This window comes from Rousettus aegyptiacus, unplaced genomic scaffold (assembly GCF_014176215.1).
Source record: "Rousettus aegyptiacus isolate mRouAeg1 unplaced genomic scaffold, mRouAeg1.p scaffold_m13_p_10, whole genome shotgun sequence".
In the NCBI taxonomy this organism is placed as follows: Eukaryota; Metazoa; Chordata; class Mammalia; order Chiroptera; family Pteropodidae; genus Rousettus; species Rousettus aegyptiacus.
Genome location: NW_023416285.1, coordinates 22,456,450 through 22,471,852, shown reverse-complemented (window position 1 = coordinate 22,471,852; position 15,403 = coordinate 22,456,450). Strand labels below are relative to the sequence as shown.

At 45.1% G+C, this 15,403-nt stretch overlaps 1 long non-coding RNA gene across 1 annotated transcript; it reads left to right on the top strand.

The window, feature by feature from the left end:
• The first annotated feature begins 291 nt into the window (after positions 1-291).
• LOC107508715 lies at positions 292-5,172 on the top strand. The gene is made up of 3 exons (XR_001596371.2): positions 292-515; positions 3,683-3,817; positions 4,639-5,172. It is a non-coding gene; the product is annotated as an uncharacterized LOC107508715 (long non-coding RNA).
• The last annotated feature ends 10,231 nt before the right edge of the window (positions 5,173-15,403 follow it).

Genomic DNA, 15,403 nt, shown 5'->3' with positions numbered 1-15,403 from the left:
TAGTTCAAGCTCCAGCTTTAACTGCTACACTCCATGGCCCTTATGAGAGATGTGTGAAGAAGATTGTGCAACTTGCCCCCAAACTCCGTTCCAGGCTTTGCCCTCAGAAAGTCCCTTAGAGGGAATTTGAATTTCTTCTACTTCTGTTACAGTCCATTTCCCCTTGCTCAGCTCCAAGGGGAGCTGGAGAATTAGGCGTGGCAGCTTCTGAGAAGGGGAAGGGGAAGGGGAGGGGGCGGGGACTGTCCTGGAGCATAATTGAAAGGGGAGACGCATTCATTATACCCGGAACCGAAACACCTCCAGTGCGGGTCACCTGCAGCCACTGGGAACCCTGTTCACATCGTGGTTGAAGCCCCAACTCCTCCCCACCCTTGGAGGGCAAAGGTTCATTTGCCGAGAAATCGGAATTCTGCCTCTGATGCAACATCTGGCATTTTGTCAAGTTGATGGTGCTCGCAGAAAAGGGTAGATAGTGCTGTTGTGTCCATTCTGAGAAGAGGCCCCGAGAAGAGGTAAGTAGTGCTGTCCACACACCTGACCCCCACAAACCCGGGGGCTCAGTTCTATCCACCACAGGTGAACCAGGTTAATGACATTAAGCAGCCCTCCGGCACAATGAGCAAGCCTGCAACTCGAGTGTACCCAATGGGCTTGTTCGGACACAAATTGCTGTGTCCTGTAATGAATGCCCTTGCACTGGTTGCCTAGGTCTGGGGGAAGGCTCAAGAATTTGCATTTCTAATAAGTCCCCCGGCGATACTGACTCTGGAACCCCTACATTCTGCCTTCAGAGATTCATTTGTAGAATTCTTGGTGCTGTATTAGCACCAGCAGCCCCATTCCTGTAGATCACAGCCCAAAATACAGTTCCAACACAGCGTGATATTTAAAATCCCAGAAGTGCCAATATGTGTGTGAGGTAAGAAAGAGGTGGAGGGAGTGAAGAAATCAGGTCAAGGAGAGCCCAGTCTAAAGGGCGATTTAAGAATAATCTCCCACAGGATGGAGACTGAATGAAGAGGGATCTGAAAGGGTTCGCAGAGGAAACCTATCTACAGTCAGGCCTGCCACCTCGTTCCTACCAGTACCAAAGTTAGTCTGGGCGAGGCAGGCCCTGCCCTGCCCAGCCCAGTCCAGACCTGCCTGAGATGTTCTCTCCTTCCTCGAGAGAGAGAGAAAATTGACCTCCCAGCCACGGCACAGTGCTGACCTTTACATTCTCTTTCCTGGGAAAGACAGGTACAGAGGCCAGCTTTCCTCATTAACATATCCTTCATCGACGTCCTGGTTGGACCTTAGGATTTCAATATAAATAGTGCAAAGGAAGGGATCCTGACCCTCATTGCTGTCCCATACACTTAAGAGAAAGCCTGGAGGTCAGAGCAAGAAACAGAGTAGGGACCTGACATAGTCCACTGGGAGATTCAGCCCTGCGTTGTCGTATCCAAGGTGACTTCACCCAGGTGGTTCCCTCTGAAGGAAAATCCTTTGCACCACGGCCTCGTGGTGAACTCCTGGTCATCCGTCAAAACTCGCCTCAGGTATTCTGTCCCAGGGAGGTGACCCCCTCAGCCCCTCACCTACGTCTCCTCCACACCTTTGCTGTGCCGCATACCCATTTCCACAGCGTCTACAAGTCCGAGCGGCAGGAGAGAAATGACTAACCCCTAAATATTCCCAGCCTGTCTTCTCCCTCCTTACGAGCCAGGGGGCTCCTTCCACTTGGTTCCCAGCGCTCTGTCTCTCTCTGGGGATACAGGTCTTCCTCGCCAGAACTCTTCTCCTCTGTGATATAGAACCAACAGCTGGGGAGAGACAAGGGAAGAGACAGAAGGAAAGAAAGATGTTTGTTTAGAAGAGATGAGAGGCACGTGGACCGCAGCCAGGAAGATGTTTTCTCTGGGATAGAAAAAAAAAAAAAATACATAGGTTGGGGCAGTTTTCTGAGGCGTTTGTGAAGGAAGAGAGCCAGGGCGACTCAGGCTGTGAGGAAGTGGCTAGAAAAGGGAAGAGGCTGCATTAAGGGTAGCTCCAGACTGTCCATGAGGATTCTATTTAAAGAGTTTGAAAATACAAGTCAAGGACTTAAATTATTTTGAAATGTCTCTTGGTCACTGGGGCCCTCTTCCTATGCCACTGCTCGTGGGTTATGCTCATGGGTTACATGCTTGTGCATCTCCAGTCCTTCGCTTTGCTGTTCCCAGGATCTGGCACAGAGCCTGATGCAGGAGAGATGCTCAGAGATGGTTAGCTTTTTTCCTCCTTTTTTTTCTTTCTGACAATCCTGAGCAACCTATCACACTGAAATGATGGCAGGGAGCAGGGCTGACAGGACAGCTCGGGAGAGAGAGAGAGAGAGAGGCAAATAAAACATCCCACCAAGTCTCCCTGGACTGAGTACCAGCCGTACAGTGCTGATCTTGGCTAGGAGCCCACCATTTACCAGCCCCCTCCAGGCCTCTGGAGTATGGCTAATTAAAGACACGGTTACTCATTTCATTCCCAAGCTGCTATTTAAGGAAGTAGAATCATGCCATTCCTATAAGGCCTCTGACCCTACACTAGAGGCAAACAAAGCTAAGGCTTGTCCAAGTGGCTGTAAGTACAGAGCTGTTCAAAGAGGCTGGGAGGGGGACAGAGGAGGGTGGAGAGGACCGGCCTTCCAGCTGGGCCAGCTGCTGGATTGTCCCTCCCTCAATGCCCTCCTCTCTCTCTCTTTCAAGAGGCCAGGATCTAATGACAACCCCTCCCTGAGCCCCCTGCCAGGGCAGCTCCTGTGTTTTCTGGACACACTCAGAGTCACATAGCTGACTCAGAAAAAACAAAAACAACAACAACAAAAAAAACCCGAACAATCTCCTTTTTGGATTTCAAGTAGCAACAACTTTGAGTATTCGGGATTTTTCAGTTATTTTTTAAGAAGTAAAGAAAACATTGCTTTTAATCGACAGCCTCTTACTGAGATCTGCTCTATGTCAGGCCCTCTGCTAAGCACTGGGAAGAGAAGTGAATAAAAATAACTCCTGCCCTCAAAGAGTAACCAGTCTTATAGATGAAAAAGATGCATAAACAAATAAACTACACCCACATGGAACAGTGTAAAGGTAGAGTTACGGGCAACACACAGGACAGAGATGGTGGTGATAAGCTTTAACTGGTAGGAAAACAAAGGCGTGCCAGCAGATGGGGGATTTGAAGTGGGTTTGGAGGTCTACATAGGAGTTCACCAGACCGCTTAGTAAGGGAAGAACATCCCAACAGGAAAAAAGCATATTCTAAGTCATTTAAATCATGGCGAAACAGGTTGAACTCACTAGTTTCAATGGGTCTCAAACTTTTTTAAAAGCAAATTAGAGTGAACGGATGGCTAGTCTAAAGCATCCAGTATAGGCATAAAATTTCTTAAAAAAAAAATTTTTTTTTAATTTTTTAAATTTTTTTCAACAGTAAGCCATATATATTTTGCATTGTCTGTTCACTGCCCATAGTTAGATTTCTTTGTCACCACGTATTTTTCACCAGTTTTCAATGATTTTTAATGAGATATAATTGACGTGTGTTAGTTTAGGTAGCGTAAAATTTCTTAGATATTTTCATTTCTTAAAGTCGTATAAATTATGCATTAGGGTTTATAACAGTCTCATATGTTTTAACATTACAATCATGTTTTTAATTCTAGTCAGTAAGATTATTTGACTTTTCAAACACGCACCGTCAAATGATGCTCCGTGGAGGAGGAAACTCCATGATGACCCCTTGGGCGGGAAGAACGCAGTTCGGACCCTGCCTGAGAACCAGAGAGCCTTTAAAAGAGGTGGAGACTAGAGCTTTGTCTCTGACTGTACCAGTGACTTTTCAGATTCATATTCAGGCATGTTGACCGGGGTGACCACAGTGGCAGTATTTTCCAAACACTGTTCTGGAAGTTTGTATCAGTTCCCTTTAGCCCTGTCTGCCACGTTGGTGGACGCAAGGAAAATACCACGAGGGCGGGGTGGGGAGGAAGGTGGCATTGGGAGCCAAAGAAGCAATGATAGCGTGGGCCGAGCGGACTGCCTCCCACAAAAAAACAACATATAGAGGAATTCCAAGAGGAGTGTGTACTTGATAGCCCATCAGAGGCAGGACACCATTTGAGGTTTTAAAAGGCCACTTCAGGTGAAAGGTAATAATTCCCTAATCTTCATGCTGGGTTAGGCTCCGCACCAGTTAAGTCTGAAACTCTGGGAGTGGTGTCCAGGCATTAGACTTTACTCAACCTCTCAGGTGATTCCAACGTTCGGCCTATTTGTGAATCAGTGGCCTGGATCACGTGGTTCTTAGTCTTGCCTGCACCTGAGACGGCTTTAATATCTATGGTAGGGGAGCCCGGTGCCTGGGGAGAGCGGAAGCTTTTTCGGGAATACGACTGCTCTTCTCATTCTTGCCACAAGCCTCTACCCTTTAGGGTGGTGGCCCTGTGGGGCAGGGGTGTGGTCCCCACCGAAAGAGGTCGTATTCTGGGAAGGCAATGATTACCGGCTGAAGAGGTCAGAACACGGTGGAAGATAATTCTACATTTATGGTAGAAAATTTCAAACAGCAAATTTAACGTCACCACAAAAGAATTATCCTTCACATTTTCTTGCATGCCAGGGAAGCCTCGAATTCAGTACTCATCGTCCAAGGGGAAGCACAGTGCAACCTCCTGGAGGGCCATGGCGAGCCAGCCTTCACCTGCTGCGCTCACTGCAGCTCACCAGGAACAACGTCACAGACCTTAAATTCGTGTGTTAGGGAAAAGCTGATGCGAGAACGTCTACAGCAGTTTCCCGCTTTCCGTGGTTTTTGTTACTTGTGAAAATATTAAATGGAAAATTCCAGAAACAAACAATTTATAAGTTCTAAATCGTGCGCCATTCCGAGTAGCAAGGTCCTGCTCCTTCCCGCCCAGGATGTGAATCAGCCCTTTGTCCAGTATCTGCACACTCTGCACGCTACCAAAGCACAAGAGTGGTGATGCTGGCAATTCGGATGTGCCAGAGAGAAGCTGTAAAGTGCTTCCTCCAAGAGGAAAGGTGAAAGGTCTCAATTTAATAAGGAAAGAAAAAAAATTCTGTGTGGAGGGTGCTAAGATTTACAGTAAGAACAAATTTTCTCTCTGTGACATTGTGAAGAGGGAAAAAGAAATTCATGTTAGTTTGCTCAGAGAGACCACATTCACATAACTTTTATTACAGTATCCTATTAGAATTGTTCTATTTTATCATTAGTTATTGTTAGTCTCTCGCTGTGCCTAATTTATAAATTAAAGTTAATCATAGGTACATATGTGTAAGAAAAAGCACAGCGTATGTAGGGTTCGGTGCTATCTCTGGTTTGGAGCATCCACTGCGGGTCTTGGAATGTATCCCTGTGGAAGAGGGGAGACCACTGTATTCTGTTTCAATATAAACTGGCTCTGAAGAACCCTGGCACTGTAGTAATCACAATGTTGCTCCCTCCTTACAGTGGGAGATGGGAAATTAACCAAGAATGGTGCACTGGACAATAAAGAATAGGAAGACAGGGTGTCTAGACCTTACAGAGAATCTTCATGTGTACTGACTTGACAAAACTGAATACATAAAATAGCTGTCCTCTACCCATCATCCGAATTTTTCTTCCATAAATCATTATACCTCATGTAGGGCCATCAATTTTCGTAATACATTTTGTAATCGAGTTGTTTGAGACTCAACAAAATTTATGTAAGTAGCTCTTCTCCACCCATCATTTTAATTTTTTTTCAACAAATCGCTGTAACTCATTACAGGCCCATGAACTTTATAATACGTTTTATAAGCAACTTGTTTCGCAGACAGGAGCCCCACCAAACAACATTTCCCCAGGCGCTGCACCTGCTGGGAGCAGTCCTGGTGGGCTCCCTGCTTCGTTGGTTTTTCCAAAAGCTCCTCAGGTGATTTCACTTGGTAACCAGGACTGAGAATCTCTGCACCATAAGCAAGAAGGTAGATGTCTGTGCTTCTTGTTTTAGCCAGCAGTGGAGAGCGCCTTGGGTGAACTGAGAGGTTGAATTCTGTATCTTTAGAATTTGTTGGTTGAAATCCCAACCCCTAGGACTTTATAATGTGGCCTTATTTGGAAATAGGGTCACTGCAGATGTCACTAGTTAAAATGAGGTCGTAGTGGAGTCTGACCAGTGCCCTTACAAAAGGGAGGACTTGAACGCAGTGTGAACATGAAGGCAAAAATCAGGGGGATGCTTCTGCAAGCCAGGGAATGCCAAAGGTGGCCAGCGAGCCACCAGGAGTTCAGGGAGAGGCCTGGAACAAATCCTTCCCTTGCCGCCCATGGAAGGACACCTCATTCTCAGACTTTTAGCCTCCAGAAGTAACACAATACATTTCTGTTGTTCATGCCACTCAGTCTGCGGTGCATTGTTATGGCAGCCTTAGGAAACTGTGGAGAGATGCCTCAAAGGAACCAAATGCAAGTTCAATACACAAAGATTCAAAATGGATTAAAAACAAAAACAGAAAACTGAATCTCTCCAGGTAGTGAAAGCATTAGAAACTATTCGGAAACCCAGAGAAGTAGTTTTTAGTGCACTTAATACTGCACGGGAAGCATCATAAGTCTCAATGAGCATTCCCAACCTGCTAATAGCTGGCGAGAATATAACCGGCTTGTTTTGTGGGGGCCCCTACATCCCTTTCATTCCTTTGCTCATGTCGACCTGTCAGACCAAGGAGAGATCATTGCATCGAATCACCTGGAAACTTAAAGGCTCTCCCTTTTAGCATTAAAGGAGGCTTTCTCTGTGACCAGTTGAAAATCTGAGGTCTCCCTGGCAAGTAGGAAAGCCTTATAATTAGGCGCTCGCCAGGAGCTGGATTCACCAGAACTTCCAGGTCCAAAAGGAAGCTTCTGATGGGCCCCAATCAGGCACCCTGGAGTGCCCAGAAGTCTTGTCAACAGTGGCCAGTACGTCTCCCGCCACTTAATAAATAAGCCCCTCGAGGAAGAGGACTCTGTCCCTCACTTCCGACCACAGGCTCAATTTTCATAACTGTTCCATTGAATTCTCCTACCTCCCCTCCTTGCGCACAGAAAGTGTTCCTTCTCACCTGGTTTCTGTACAGGGATGAGGATAAACAGGACTCACGGACTCTGGGACGCACTAGGAGGGCCAGATGTGAGCATCTTAACGAGGCACCTGTGACAGTGCTCAGGGTCATGCAAACCAGATAAATAGACAATAAATGGAAATTTAACTAGAGTAGGTGAAAGGAGAATGGGTGTAGAACCTAGAAGCGAATTTTTCTTTTCGAAGACGTAAATAGGACCTCAGAGTCCTTTGGCTCTTTTGACAGATGGAAGAGGTTTTCTAATTGAAGAGCTCCAGACGCCTCAACTTCCCATGTAAGACTTAAGCAGATCTAGGCAGCTTTTGTAAGGCCTTGTAAAAATAAATGCAAAAGAAAGAAATTAGTATCTTTCATCCTGACAGCCCTTCTCAGGTCCCCTCCTACTCCAGGACTTTTCAGTGGGTAGATCTGAAAGAAAAAATATATATTCAAACATGAAATCGATTGTTCAGTTCCAACTCAGTTTCATGTTCTAGCCCTTGGCAGGTTGCCTGCCAGGTCAGCCACTTGTTTTCCAGTTCCCTAGAAATGCCCTTGTTTACAAAGTTACCAACACCTGGTACCACGCCGAGCTGAACCTTTGTTCCTCTACTGGCCGCGTGGATCCCTGTTGCTGAGAGGAAGTTTGGCCTCTTGCAAAGAGCTTCCATTCTGAAGCCTCAGATCTGAACCCCAGACCCTTACCTTGTGCAAGTAATTTGACTCTGCAGCACTTGGCTTCCTCCTCTGAAAATGAAGATCAAATGAGTGACATGAATGGCTTCACAACCTCCCTGTGAGGATCCAATGGAAGAAGAATAATAAATAAATAAAGCTCCTGATACACTGTATCAGGAGAATAATAAATAAGTATATAAATATACTAACATAAAATAACAAATATGCATCATATAAATTTATTACATAAAATAATAAATACATATACATACATTGTATCAGAAGATGAATAAACAAATAAGGCTCCCAATACGCTCCTAATAGATAATAAATACAGTTCTGATACACTGACATGGTGCTCAGTAAAGGGGCCCTCACTTCACTTTGGCCTGCAGTTCAGCTGAGCTTCTGATCCTTCTGTGCCACCCATATGAAAAAGGACAGAGGCTGGGACCAGTGTTCTCTATGCCCCCGATCCTGACCTTTGACCCTCACCCCTCAGCGTCCAGGTCTTCTGAGGATGGTGTCAGTGCTGATGGAAAATGAAAGGGCAGAAGGCTGGCCCTTTTCATTTCAGGGCGTCCAATAAAGGAGAATCTGTGTGCTGGACTTTAATTTGAATCGTGAATGTGCGGAGCACAGACCACATGCTGACCCCATGCTACCAACTGAGGGTGAAGAAATAAGTGAGCCTTGGTCCCCTCCTCCAAGTCTCCCTGAATCTCCCTGTGCAGCTGTTGAAGAAAGCGGGACGTCTCTCAATTTCTCTATTTCCCTAAGAAGTTCTAGTAATTCCATGTTTTATTATGCTACTTTGGGTTATTTTTACTTTAATAAAAAGATTCATGTGCAAAAGAAAAATATTATTTTTCCTATCTTAATCCATAAACATCAGTGACATTTAAGATGGAATTAATTTCTAATAACATAAACAGAAAGGGACTAGTTTTTAAGTTACTAAATAAATACAGCCAGCTATATTTTCATCTAAATAATTTGATAAAATAATGTTTAAGTCCTAGAGAAGAACTCATTCTCTAGCTAACTAAAACCCATTTATTCTAACAAAGTAGATTCTCCATGAACCTCTTATAATAGTGAAAATCGCATTAATCTGAATTGAGCTACAATGTAAACTTAGAGAAAATAAACTGCATTTTTTCCGGGTATGGGGGGAAGAAATGTGCGACAAGTGGGAACCCTCACTTATCCACACTGGCTTCCTAGCTGACTCCATACTATTTGACAGGTAATTGCTTTTCCCAGTTGGGAACTGAAAAAAAACAAAAGCCCTCAGTCGATGGTGATGCTTTTCCTTTGGGAAGGCAGTTTGCTCCTCTGTTCCTTCTTGAAGCCAGGTCAAATTGATCTTGTTCTGACATATCCTCTGTTGCCCAACAGCTTCTCCTTGAAAAGTGAGACCAATCTGGCTTTTCTCACACCAGCAAAGGGAGCTGGGTGCAGAGTGGAGAAAGGCATCGTCTGACTGCCCTCGGTGAGGATAGGGCGCAAAACTCTCTCTCCAGGGACTTCCAGAAGTGTGGCTGACACAAGAATGGATCATAATCTAGGTTACGGGGCCACTGAGTAAGAACGTGACACTTAGAAAGTCACATACACATGTTACATGTGTATTTGCAGAGATACAGCCAGGAATATATCTCTATATTTTCAAGAAAGAAGATTTCATTAAGGCGAATGAAATTTTATCCATACTATAGAGGTCTCCAAGGAGCTTACTTTAATTAATAGATGAGAATAGTTTGTATTCAACATATCAAATAGATTAGATAGATAGATGATAGATGATAGATAGGTAGCTCGATCGATCAACTTAGAAGTCAGATAGATATAAGTTTATATCAATTACTAGCTGAATAAGCCTTGAAGGTATTAGGTTTTCCTAAATGTAAATTTACTTGTCTATAACTGGGTTCGATTACTTCTCCAGATAGTTTCAAGGCATAGCCAAAAGAGTGTATGTAAAGTGCTTATTAAAGTGACTGACAAAAAGCAAGCCTCAATAAAAAGGAACCACTACGATACCATTCTTATTGAAGAACGGTTCATTTGGGGGCATCTTTGTGAGTTCAGGATTTCAGAAGTGTAAGGAGACGGAGTAGATGAATACACACACTTGTAAATGAATACTCTCCACAGCAGTGCAGTTTAAGTGGAGCTGATCACCTGATGGTCAGGTGTTTCTCAAGTCATGAAAGGTGGGACAGTTCTGACCAGAACCCAGCTTAATTCCCTGGTTCAAAAATCACACCTGTGAAACTCGATCCAGGTGGGAAATTCTTTTGGTTGACTCCGCTGAAGCCATGGTTCATTATCAAGTTATTTCTCTGGGTCACTCTGAGGTCACCTCCTTAATTAAAGTAACAGCCAAGAGAAGCCACAAAATCCAGCTGCTCAGCCTGAAAGTTCATCATAGCACCTTCCTTTGCCAAGCGCTCACTTGATGCAAACACCAAACAAATAGCCATGTGTACTGCATCAGTTTATTTAATCCTCTAACAACCCTCCAGGGGGGCAGCTACAATAATCCCCATTTAAAGAGTGAATCTCAGTCTTGCAAAGTTCAGTTATCTTTGTCCAAGTTCACAGCTAGAAAGCGGTGGAGACAACATTACAGGTAAGTGATGGAGCTTCTTCCCACCAGGCTGTGCTTCACAAAGAACAATTCATCCCTCTTTTCTCTCCCCTGTCATGTGCGCTTATATTGCATCTGCAAACAAAAGATGTAAAAGTCTCATTTTTCTCACTTCTGAAAGAGCAGCACAGCCTGTTACTAATAAGCCTTTACCTTGCTCCAGGCTCCCCACACTTTTCTTCCAAGCCTCTTCACATCTCCTCTCTGCTTACCCCAATCCCTGCTCAGGATTCTTTCTGGCCTTTCAAAAATCAAGCGGCCACAATTCGGCCACTGGTTTAAATCTCTTTCGTTTGGCTAAGATGCCCCTTTTCAGGGCCACCTGATTGGGGCAAGAGTGCCACCTGGTGGAACATTTGGTTCACTGCCAACACATACGCCTTGGGCAAAGGCAGGCAGGCGGCTGGCTGGCTGAAGCTTAACAGAGATGAAGAAGGAGCAGTGTTCACACTGCCTGGGACCTTTCCTAGACAGCCACAGAAGTAGCTCAGCAGTGTCCAGACACTAACCTACTGGAATTCAAAGCCTTGATCAAATACAAGCTGGGGACTTTAAGGGCATGCATCTCTTGGCTCCAAAGCCTAGGGCTGGAATTGGAGTGGGTTGAGTGAGGGAGGCAGGGCCATCCAAGTACAGGACTACGTCCCGTCTTAATTTAAAATTTTGAAATTTTATTCATCATGGAGTTTTGTATTTATTTATTTTTCTCTTTAAAATATTATTTATCTTGATTTCTGAGTTTTTTGGTACCCCTCCCCTTACATATTATATATACCCTCTGCAAATGCCTCACTTGCTTCACCCTAGTATTGGCCCTGCCAAAGCCCTCTGAAAAAGGATTGTTTTCTTTCAAAAGTCTGTCTATAGATAAGCTACACACAGCTCTTGTCGTTTCCCCCACATATCTGCCTCCACTCTTTCCCATAGGGGAATGGTCTTGTTATCACCATAATTCTTCCTATTCGATGCACCAACGTAAGTCAAAAGAAGGTACTCGAACTGGGTATATGTATACTTCAGTGTAACTAGTGAATAACCTGACAAAAAGAAAGTTCGCCAATCACTGACCTCATTGCAGGCTGCTGTTTTTTAACACGCAGTTAATTTGCCAAGCTGGAAAGCTGCTTTTGCTTTTGCTGGGTCCAAGTCTACTGGGCCACAAGTCAGGGCAAAGGCACTTGTTAACACCGCCTGCCTGCCCTCACCTAACCTTGGTCAGGGCACGCTGAAGGTCTGCCTTGTGACATTTCTTTCTCAAGAGTCTCCAAGCTCAATGCCCATATCAGGCCAGGTCACCATGAAGCTCTGTGTCTATCCTTGGGCATTCCAGTCCCCTACCCACAGCCTGACTAGGTGGCGAGGTTTTTACCTAGAGTGTATGAGTGGGCTTGGGAAGGGGGATGGTTCTAGAAGCCCCTGAAATTTGATACAAAATTTTGTGCATTTTATAGGGAGGTGGTTTATTACCTTCTTCCCATTCTCTAAAGAGTTCTGACCCCATAAAGGGTAAGAATCATGATGGTTTATAAAGTTTTCAGACTTTTTCAAGGGTCTATGTAAGAAATAGCAATGAGAAGTATCTTCTCATACCCCATCTGGTAAAACAGACATCAGTGGCTTGATCTGTGTTACATAAATGGTGCTGAACAATCCTGATGCAAAGACTGAAGTATTTCTTAGAGTTTGGGGGGAAGAAAAAAAATCCTCTCTTGATAAACTGAAACCTCAGCTGGATATTGAGAACTGGATAGTCCACACTGGCTTCTTCGCCTTTCACAAGCAGCTTAAAGCTTGTTTCAGCCTTGCCATTGTCCTCGGGAAAGCTCTTTCACAAGCTCTAGGCTTCCCTCTGGAATACCCTTCCACTCTTTTGGCATCTTTACTCATCCTTTAGGATCAGCTTTCTCAACATTTCTGGGCAGGGCTGGCCACCTTACACACTCCGGTTATCATGCAGATGATTTTTCTAGATTTATTTGCATAATGATCTATCTTTGCCCACAAAACTGTGAGCCCAGGAGAGCAAAAACTCAATCAGATTTGTTTCCATGTCCCCAGCACCTAGCATAGAGTTAGTCTGTTAAAAAAAAAAGGGGGGGGGGTGGTTAGATGAATAAATAGATCCATGACTGACTGAAAAACACCCCCCCAAACCCCCATAATGCCTTCATTCCCTGGATGAGGAAAGCGAGGCTCTGACAGACACTAGCCTGTCCGTGAGCCTGGGCTGAGCAGGGCCTCCCCCAGGAGCCACACCCATGCCAGCCGCCAGCCACTCCACAGCTGCGTGCTGAGATCACACAGCACCCACACCGCAAGCCACTTTGCAGTTTTTGCTACAGCATGCCGCCTCGCTTTGCTGTCCCTTCTTTCTGCTGTTCCCTGGAACAGAATCCCTTCTTTCTGTGCTTGAAACACACAGTAGGGAGACATTGACCAGGGCAATTCAGAGGCGAGAAAGTGGTCGCCGACAAATGCCAACTGTCCCCCTGGCTCGAGTCTGGGAAACTTGCATCTTCTCCATGGTTCTGTCATTACCATAGTGAAGATGAAAATAAGAAACCATTTGACGCTTTCAAACTCACTTCAATGGCAGGATAAAGAGAGCTGAATTTCATGCCCAGAAATTCATTGTCCATGAACCTAAATAGCTAGTTGTACTCTTCCTCCCAACGGAATTAGATTCATAAGAAGTCAGATAAAATCTTCAGACAGCTGCTCCAAGCTCTGCTTGTCCTAAACAAATTTCAGAAACTGGAAAGAGAACTGGGAAGAGGGTGGCCTGACCAGCTGGTTTTGTTTCTGCTCTGAAGCGAGGGTAAAGCCTCTGAGAAAAACCGTAGGCCTGAACACAGCTGTGGTGGTTACTAAATCATTACACACTTGCCACAAACGAGATAAAAATTTCAAACAACAAAGAGGACTTTTCCATGGTCTGGTGAATGGGTTCCTCCTGGTGCTTTGGTTCCTTCTGATGCCGTCGCCTTGCCTGAAGTGTTTTCTCATATCCTATTTACTTCTGTCAGAAGCCACAGTCTTTCCCCCTCAACCCGCCACTCAGCCATTCATATTGCTTCTCGGTAGCTCTCCTCAGTGGGGCTTAGGACTCGTTTTTTTGTTTTGTTTTGTTTTGTTTTGTTTTGTTTTTAATATAGGTAAATCCAGAAAGACTCAGGGTTTTGGGTCATTGTTTTACCAACAGCAATTGGACTTTCTCTTGTTCACTCCTCAGAATTACAGATCCCGTCTCTGAAGAACACAAAAGCCATATGGGAAAGAAGAGGAACAGCCCATGTTTATAGCTGGGAAAGGGCAAGTCACTTTACTGTTTGTCCGAAAATGTTTACTTGGTTTAAATTCCCCACCTCTTCTAGATGGCTGGTACAAATGGGCCACTCGTCCCTGATCCCCTGGTTTTCTGTCCTGTGTATGCCCCATCTATCACCCCAGATCTCTTTCTGTTTCCTTTTATACCTACTGAGTGTGTAATAAATATCAATTGACGAATAATAAATAGCCTAGAGAGTCCAAACCATTTAAAGCCAAGGGCATTTTTATAAAAACATAAACCATTTGAAAGTGTTACTACAGGTCATGACCACTCGTCACTGCAATCCCGTAGGTGTTTTTATTTTGCTTTACAGATGAGAAAACTGAGGTGCAGAAGGATTCTGGGGGGCAAACAGCTTCTCGGCAGTCGAGTTAGAATTCCAGGACTGCCTGACTTGCAAGGCTGTGCTCTTCATCCCTTGGGAGTTCCCAGCCTCTCAGGAGATGAGCCGTGGAAGCTCTCACTTACTGAGCACAGTGACAGGGACCTAAGGGGTCAGAACACACCACGTAAAACATGGCTGCGCCCAGAGCAGGAACAGGCTCCCCAGCAGGCGGGAGCTGCTGGCACTTTTCCTGGCAGAGCTGCATGGACTGCCCAGGAAAAGCCCCAATCCTCAAACCCTGCCATCGCCTCCTAACCATGTCCAGCCCTCCTCACTCCCATCCACCTTGGGTGGGTATCAGGCTAAACCTCCTTCCTTTGTCTCTTCCATCTAACCAGCCCCATGCTGGGGGCATGGGGCAGTACAGTGGTTCTGGGGATGAGTGTGACTGCTGACACTCACCACGAGCATGCCCATACCTGATACCCATGAACTCATTCCGACACCCTCTGCTACAGAAGACAGCCTGGACCTCAGCACCCTTTAGCATAGCATTCCAGGCCTAGGTACTACCAATCGATCAGCACTGCTCCGAGTTTAAGCCTTTTTGTCATGATGGCATTGCAAGCGATTAATAGAATTTAATTTCCATTTTTCTCTATCCTTCCTTCCTGCCTTCCCCAGTATTTCTGGGGTGGGTAATGGGATGAATAGGTGGATAGATGGAAGAAGGGAAATTGAGTTCTCATCTTACAGAGGAGCCTTGGCTGGCACCAAGCCCAATTCTACTGATTTCACTCAGCACCGACGCTTCCTTGACAAAGCTTGCTCTTAGCACGAGGCATATTTTGTGGCATTTCTAACAGGAACTGGTGAAATTTCTGGGTCATTCTGAGGCCATGGAAGATCCTCAGCATCAGCACTTTGTTTCTCACTCAGTCTCGTTTCCTCCCCCTCGAATATATGCCTGAGCTTAAAAACATTCATTCACCCCCTTCCTTCCTTCTTCTTTTTAAAGCTCAAGCTGACAGGAGAAATTTCTTCTCCCACTCACCCTTTTTTTTTTTTTTTAATACGGAGGGAAAATGCTCTGCCGTGGGGGGCGGAGGGTGGCAATGGCCAATGCTGAACAAATCTTCCGTGCCTTTAAGTCATCATCCTTAGCGTATGCCGTTCACTGCCTAAAGGTTCTGAATCCTCTTGTGATTTAGCTGTGGACGAGGTAGGATGTTTTTCCAAGGCCCTTTCAGAAGCCCCGGTTTTTGGTTTTGAACCAATCCATATTCAAGAGAGCTTGAAGA